The sequence below is a fragment of the Nanorana parkeri genome, unplaced genomic scaffold (assembly GCF_000935625.1).
Source record: "Nanorana parkeri isolate BGI_ZX_2015 unplaced genomic scaffold, ASM93562v1 scaffold1825, whole genome shotgun sequence".
NCBI classification, from domain to species: domain Eukaryota; kingdom Metazoa; phylum Chordata; class Amphibia; order Anura; family Dicroglossidae; genus Nanorana; species Nanorana parkeri.
Window position 1 is genome coordinate 64675 of NW_017308093.1, and position 7781 is coordinate 72455.

The 7781-nt window shown below is 48.3% G+C and overlaps 1 protein-coding gene across 1 annotated transcript in view; it reads left to right on the top strand.

Annotated features, from left to right (window-relative positions):
- The first annotated feature begins 756 nt into the window (after positions 1–756).
- RGL3 (ral guanine nucleotide dissociation stimulator like 3) overlaps positions 757–7781 on the top strand; it is a 50963-nt gene continuing 43938 nt past the window's right edge. Inside the window, exon 1 of the mRNA XM_018571745.1 lies at positions 757–1039. The gene's annotated coding sequence lies outside the window, so the exon portion shown is untranslated. The remainder of the gene's footprint in view (positions 1040–7781) is intronic.

The following is a 7781-nucleotide window of genomic DNA, read 5'->3' on the forward strand; positions in this document are numbered from 1 at the left end:
ACAGCCTGGGTAGAAAAGCCTGTCCCCCGCCAGCATGCTGCTGAGCAGGATCCTTGCTCTACCTGTGGAAGCAGAAGACTTTCTGCAGAGGACCGGCATGCCCTTTATGAGTAAGAGCTGGAGGACTCCAATCAGCAGGCAGCACGGGTTTTGCTGATTGCAGAGATATGTGTCTGACTCAGCATGGGGGGTGTGTGTGAGACCTCTGCAGAGAGACCACTGCTTCCCCAGAGAAAGCAAGGGTCCTTCTCTGAGGCCTTGTTCACACAGAAAGCGCGTGCGTTCCAGAGTGGTGTAATCGAACAAGCCCTATTTTTTGCGTTTGCAGTGGAACGCAACTCTGGCAAAGTTTTAAGCATGGGAAACTTTGCCCTTTTCGTCAGGTGCCATAGGATGCCTTTTAATACTCCATCTGTGTTTCCCCTCCATTTCCCGAGGGGGATAACTGATGTGTGTTACTTTTTTCTTCACGTCTCTTCACCGAGATTGCCGTTTGAGATGAAAAAAAAAAAGATAACAAAAAGGAAAAACAGAATTTTACAAGAAGCAAGCATGGTAATTCTTTGTGATATGCGGTCGCCCGATTACGGTTTGTGGTGCCGCTGCTTGCGCCAAACTTTTCTGCTTTCTTATGACCTCAGTAATGAAGCGGAGAACTGGCATTGTTTTCCTGGCCTGGGAATGAGAGGGAGAGAGAAGGGTCGGAGGAAGTGACTGTCCACCCCAGTACACCACCCTCTCCTGAGTCTGCAGAAATCATTGTGGGGGGGGACAGGATGTACGAGAAAAAGCTCCAAGGGCAGCAGGATAGAGGGAGGAAAGGACGGAGAGGAGGGAGACCGGGAATATCAAGGGATCAAAGGTAACAGGGCAACATCCTACGTTCCCCTCCAAACAGCGGCTCGCACAGCTGCCGCTCTGCGGGGCATTCGTCGCAGGGGGGGGACGCGATGCCAAATCCAGTCCCGAAATGGAATATTACTGACTTCCTCTAATCCGGGAGATCCGGGCGCTTGTTATTCGGAAGTGAGGAACTGAGGTGAGCAAATCTGTGCAGCTGCTGGACTTGTATTTATTTATCGGAGTACGAAAAACGTAAATGTCCGCGTTAAGCGCAAACCAACCGCGCTCCGAGTGTTACTACGAGTCTACACAGGGGCAAAGATGGTGGAAAGTTGATTGGTTGGTGAGGTTGATTTCGATTTGCACCTCCCTAGATACAAATACTTACTTTTAAAGGAGATCCGACCTGTGACAATGAGACTGTCACAGGTCGGCTCAGTAGATCGGGAGGTGAGCGAACACATACCGGCGTTCGCTCACCTCTCGATCCTGTCACGGCTCTCTGCCGTGACAGGGGAGGAGCTGGATTCCCCCTCCCAGCTCCGATCCACCAGCGCTGACTGGCGGAATGGATGGGGGAGGGGGCGGGTATAGCTGGCTCTGCCTCTAGATAGGCAGAACCAGGTGTCAGTCACGCAGCTGGGCGGATCCCGGCAGAGTTGTCAGTATCCGCTTCAGCTGCGGCGTCTCAGTATACCGCGAGCAGCAGCTCACGGTATACTGCGGCGTGTCAGTATACCACGAGCTACAGCTCGCGGTATACTGAGCCTAGGATGATGGGAGGACGTTAGTTTGTGTCCTCCCGTTACCCTAAGGAGAACTATGGGGAAAAGACTTAACCCCATAGTTCTCCTTTAATGCTCCATTCACGCTGGGGTGGCTGTCCGCACGTATTCGGCTGTGCGACAGAAAAAACAATGCACTTCAATGTGCATTGTTCAGACTATTGCGGAAAACCACACGATATGAAACCGCGCGGTGCCCAAAATAGTGCAAACGCGATAATCCGGCGAATTCCGCACGTTCGCGGCAATATAATATAATGGCCGTAAACGAGCGGAATCCGTTTTACATATAGTGTTTGCGTCCCACACGGTCTTCCGCATGAATAAACCGTGAAGGAAACGTTATATGTGAATGAAGCCTAACTCCAGCAACTCGTGAGGGGATATTTATCAAAACACAGAATGTGGAGCAGTTGCCCATGGCAACCAATCAGCTTCCATCCTTCATTTTCAAAGCTTAACTGAGCAAACTGAATAGAGAAGCTGATTGGTTGCCATAAGCAACTGCTCCAGATTCTGCCTGCTAAAGTTTTGATAAATCCCCCTCATAGCTTACACAGGGCTGGGCGAGGGACCGGCCCCATGGGAAAACTGTCGGTTCCCCTATTCACGCTATCAGTGCGGATGGGGGAATCTCACCATCGGCCTATTGTATTCTGACAGCGGCGGGTGTGCTGATTTGCTACAGTCACTGCTCAGGCGAGGATTTTCGGACCGGCTCCGTCGACTTAAGTTGATTGAAAACTTGACATATGTCAAACGGCGGGATCCCAACACGGCCACACACTGGTAGTATTTTGGCCAAACCACCAGGACTAGGCCGAAACTTGACCACCGTATGGTCGGCCTAAAGCGTAATCACTCCACCAAATCCCAACACGGCCACACACTGGTAGTATGTCGGCCAAACCACCAGGACTAGGCCGGCATTTGACCACTGTATGACCGGCCTAAAGCGGAATCACTCCACCAAATCCTAACTTAAAGCAGAACTACATTCTTCTATCCGTTAAAGCAGGGGTGGACAAACTCTGACCTTCCATCTGTGGTGAAACTACAAATCCCATGATGCATCTGTCTCTGGGAGTCATGCCTGTGGCTGTGAGAATCCTGCAATGCCTCATAAGACTTGTAGTTTCACAACAGACCAGAGTTTGCCCGCCCCTGCTTGCCAGCCAAGAAAGGGGCCATCTTAGCTTCTATTTGGATTGCTGTTGCCATGGTAATGCACATGTGATCAGCTATGACACCAGACATATGAGGACTTCCAAGTTTGTTTGAGAGCTGACATAAACACCCCGGCAAGGTTGACATATTGAGTGGGGCAACTAAGATTAAAACGTGCTGGATTAGTCTGACCCTACTTCATTTTAATACTTTATTGCTGTGTAGTATGTGTATAGGGAAATGGCGCGGGTGGCGCACGTGCAGTAGAGCCTTCTCGGCCAAAACTCTTACTTCTAACTAAACCGGAAGTCAGGTGGTTGGAGATCCCGAGGAGTTGGAACTTTCGATAGAACACCGGCACTTGAGTGGAGTGAGCGTGTGAAGGAGGCTACTGAGGAGGTTATTGAGATGGGGTGGTGCCTGCGGTTTATCGCTGATATTGGAATGAAAGATGATGTGTATCGGCACCTACAGAAGAGCTGGGAGTAGAATGTGTCTGCGCCATGAAGTGAGGTAAAACGTAACTTTTATTAGTTAAAAATAGTTCAAATTGTTTCTATGAGAAGTAAAATGATATGTAACGAATAATAATAGTTTTCAATAAAAGGAGAGGCAAGGAGGCTGGTGTGTGTGTGTGTGTGTGAAGTGGGATGAATGAGATAATAGTCTCATGTGGGGGAAATCTCTGGAAGGAAGAAGATGAATATTGTAACAAAAATATATTTTGGCCATTGTATCTTTTACTGGGATATTCATTTTTGTTTTGTTATTTTTTTTTTAGCTGGAGTTGGTTGAATGTCATCCCATCTCATGGCCAGCTTAGATCACCAGTTCTTGGGTCTGTTGATCTGTTTACATGGGCTACAACCTCATTGTACAATATAGGAAACTCATAGGGAGGTATAAGACGGGAAATAGTTCTAACGGAGACCAAGATAGCCGTACAAACCCGACAGAGTTCTAATCTACTCCCACTGCAATCTAATACGTATTGTAGCAGTGCATGGCAATGCCACGGTGTAGTATGGCAACTTTGGCACCCAGGACTTTCAGCCAGGGAGGCTGAGAGGGTCCAGAATGTGAACCATTTTATAAGGAAGAACTTGGCTTTTCAGATTCTTCCGGGTTTTCCTAATTGTAGCTGTGATCTGGAACTCTGGAGATTTCTAAAGCTGGCCATACACCTTGCGATCACTGGACGAAACTCTACGTCCGATGATGGAACCATCGTACGATTTTCGTACGGCGGCCCCATCCTGCCCTGATTATCGCAAGGTTGGATGAGCGGCAATTAGAAGAAAGCACCTGGACGAATTTTCGTCTGCGCATGTGCAGTGTAGATCGCACAAATTTTGGCGTACGGAAAAGCCACCAACCTTGCGAAAATCGTACGATCGACCGAAGTTTTCTAACCTGCTTGTTAGTCAAAAGTCGATCGATTGTACAGTATTCGCGGTTGTACACTCCTCATCAACCTTATGAATATCGGACAAAAACGCGATCGCATGCGAAATTCGGCCGATATTCGTAAGCTGCATGGGCACCTTCAGGGTCTGTTCACACCATATGCAGTGCGTTCCGGCCACAACGCACTGCATCGCGGCCGGCTCCCTTTTTTTGCTGGGCAGGAGGGGGAGTGGCGGGCCATTGAAGTGAATGGCGCCGTAGCCACGCCCAGCGGGCGCAATGTGATCGCCCACACGAGATCGCAGAGCACATTGTGCCTGCAGCCCAGTGCGGTGCATTCAAAATTCTGCGAGCACTATTTTGACAATGTGCCCTGCGATCCCATGCGGGCGACCGCATTGCGGCCGCAGGGCGTGGCTACGGCTCCATTCACTTCAATGGCCCAACATGCCCCCTCCTGCTTGGCAAAAAATGGAGCCGGCCGCAATGCAATGCAGTGCGTTCCGGCTGGAACGTGGCCGGAACGCACTGCATATGGTGTGAACAGACCCTTAGAGTTCTGGGTGGGATGAAATCTCACAGTCCTGGAGCCAGGTGTTGCCAATGACCAGCCTGGGCTGATCAGGTGGCTGAGAGCAGCCTCATTAAGAAGCCAGCCCAGAGCTCAGAGGAGAGTTGTGGGTGTGCAGGGGGCACATGGCCACAGAGAGACTCTACTGCATGCGCGAGCACCAGTGACACAGGCAGGAAGGCTGGAGAGGTCAAGAGGGTTGTGGACCCTGAGATACCTGCTAGAGAGACAGTGACCCATGAGGGGTGAATACTGAACCGCTTGGAGCTGAAGAAAGCTGCTAAGCCCTGTATTTACAGAGAAATACGGTAAAGTCCTGGGACTATCACACTGTCACTGGGAGTCTATGGGACAGCCAGATGTCGGTGAGACCAAAACACGATGTTTTGATGAAAGTCCAATGAACTGTTATGCTTCATTTATGCTGAGGAAAGGCGAGTTATTTTGTGAAGTTCATGGATTGTTCACCTTTTGAATGAATAAAGACTGTCCTTTTTATGGTAAAGCCGGCTTCAGGAGCGGTCTCTTAGCGCGCACCATTGGGCTATATTCCCCAAACTATCACAGTATGTACACTATATACGCACACACTGTATAAAGGTTTTGGCTATACATACATGTCACCACACGGTCACTTGTACCCAAAGTACAACCTGAACGGGCTCTACACTAAGCCCCCATTCACACCATAGGGTCACGGTGATCTGAGTCCCCATTGATCCCTATTGGGTCCCTGGATGCGTTCCAAACGCAGGAAAAAAGTATATGTTGCAAATTCGGTGACATGCATGCGGTGAAAAAAACTTGTTCGCTCGGTGCTGGCATTGCCAACCTAGTAATGGCAACGCAAGCAGAAACCACATTTGTGCACTTTTGCGCTCGTTTGATGCCAAATTACAAGTAAAGGATGGACACCGGCACTCCAAAGCAGGTTCAGTACGTGTTTATTACCGTACAAGTTGCAAATAGAACACTCTAAACAACGCTTCGGGGTCTCACAGGATCCCCTTCATCAGGCAAACATCACCTTCCATTTTTGGAGCAGCGGCTCTGAGTGCGATGGGTACACGGACTGTATCCTGATGCCCAATTACGAGGAGTTTGATGCCCAATGGAAACTAAAGCTGGCCATACACCAGTAGAGTTTGTTTCTGGAACGCTCAATCAATCAATTTCAACTGCAGTGACCAAAAAAAATGGAAGTAGCGGGATGGAAAAAAAATTATCGAACAGACAAAATTCTAACACTGAATTCATTCGGTAAACTCCAAAATCGAATGTTAAAACCAAAGGAAGTATTGATTTAATGACATTCATCAAGTCTCTGATGGCAATGTCAAATGCTCTGATGAGATTTTTCATCCGAAAATCTACCAGTGTATGGCCCGGCTTTACTTTTCGGCGGCCCCCCGTGCGTTGACACGCTGCTTTGGTTATCCCCTGGCCGCTCTTTCCCGGTGTGTACAATACCCGCTCCCCGGAATACTGGAGATGAATAGACAGAGGAAGTTGAGGAATTCACGGTAGAGAAGGAGCTGAGGTTTGCCCGTTTTATGCCCCCCCCCTCAGGCTTTGATCTGTTGGAAATCCCTTTCATTCTAAAAGCAGGAAGCTGCAGCTTCGAGGGGCCCTTGTTCCAGCCTCCTGTTTCTCCACATGAACGGTTCATCATCGCGTTTTATTTCTTCTTACACTTTCCTGACTCTAAAATACAATACGGAGACGTTCTGATCCTGGTTGTCATCTCTTGGCACGGCAGTCATCCCATCGCCATTTTATTAGTAATCTGTTCTCAGTAAGTCTCTTCCAGTGTCGTCAATGTGGAACTTCTGGTAAAAAAAATATCTGAATCTGAAGACTATTGTCATGGCGGCCGGGAAAGATCATTTGATTTCTCTGTTAGTTGTAAGAAACTTTGGCGTGATGCAGATTGCAATGGAAGGATACGATGACAGCAATAAAGCTGATGTGTAGCGTACACATGTAATACCTTCCCTTGTTCCCTCCCTTGTAATCAACATCCAATTAAACGTTTTCAATGAAATAATTTTGGATTTCAAGAATTACCTGTTTTGGGACCCAGTGACGTCAACACTAGGTCTGTCTGCTGCTTCTTTGGTGGAAGGGGTTGACAGACTCCTGTAAATATCACAGCATTCTGTGTTATGAGTTCTGTGAAAGAACACCAGGATCCCTTTAGATATATAATAATCCAGTCGAAGTGAGTGAGCCGAACGCTGTTCGGCTATTGACTTCAGCCCGCCGTACATCGGCTAAAATCAGCCGTACATTAGTGCAGAAGGACTTCGACTCAGCCGATCCAATATCTGGATCGGCTGAGCCGAAGCTCCGGCAGCTCACTCGCTGCCATTCGCCCCTATTCTCATAGGGTCCAAACAGCAGTAAGTGAATAGCCGAAAGCCGCCGAGTGGCATTTGTCTCGGCTATTCTGCTCGGTACCAAGTAGAATAGAAAAAGAGTGAAATAAATAAATAAAAAAGTTGAGAAATTATTTTAAAAATGTTAGAAACTAGGCAAATTAAAATAGTTTAAAGAAAATGAAAAAAAAAGAAAATTTTAAATAATTAAAAAAAAAAACCGCTGGCAAAGATGCCGGCAAAAGAAAACCATTTGGGCGGAGCTAGCAGTGTCAGATCACGGCTGGCTCCGTCCAGCTGTCATTTGCATGGAGATCGGTCTCTGGAGATCGGATCTTTCTCCACGCTCCGGCTGTCACTTCGGCTCAGTCCAGCTGAAGCATATGCCACTCGGCCGCCTTCGGCTGCTGTACAGGCTATTGTGAATAGGGCAGAGGCGGCTGAAGGGAGCCGAAGGATCAGCAGAAGCTACAGCTGGATCATTCGGCTCCATAGTGAACAACCCCCTTAGATGTGCCTGCTTCTCACTGCGTGCTGCATTCTGTTGGGTCTTACGGGATGCTGAGGAAGTTTTTTTGGCACATAAACATCAGGAAGGAAATGTATGATGACAGAGAAAGGTAATACCTG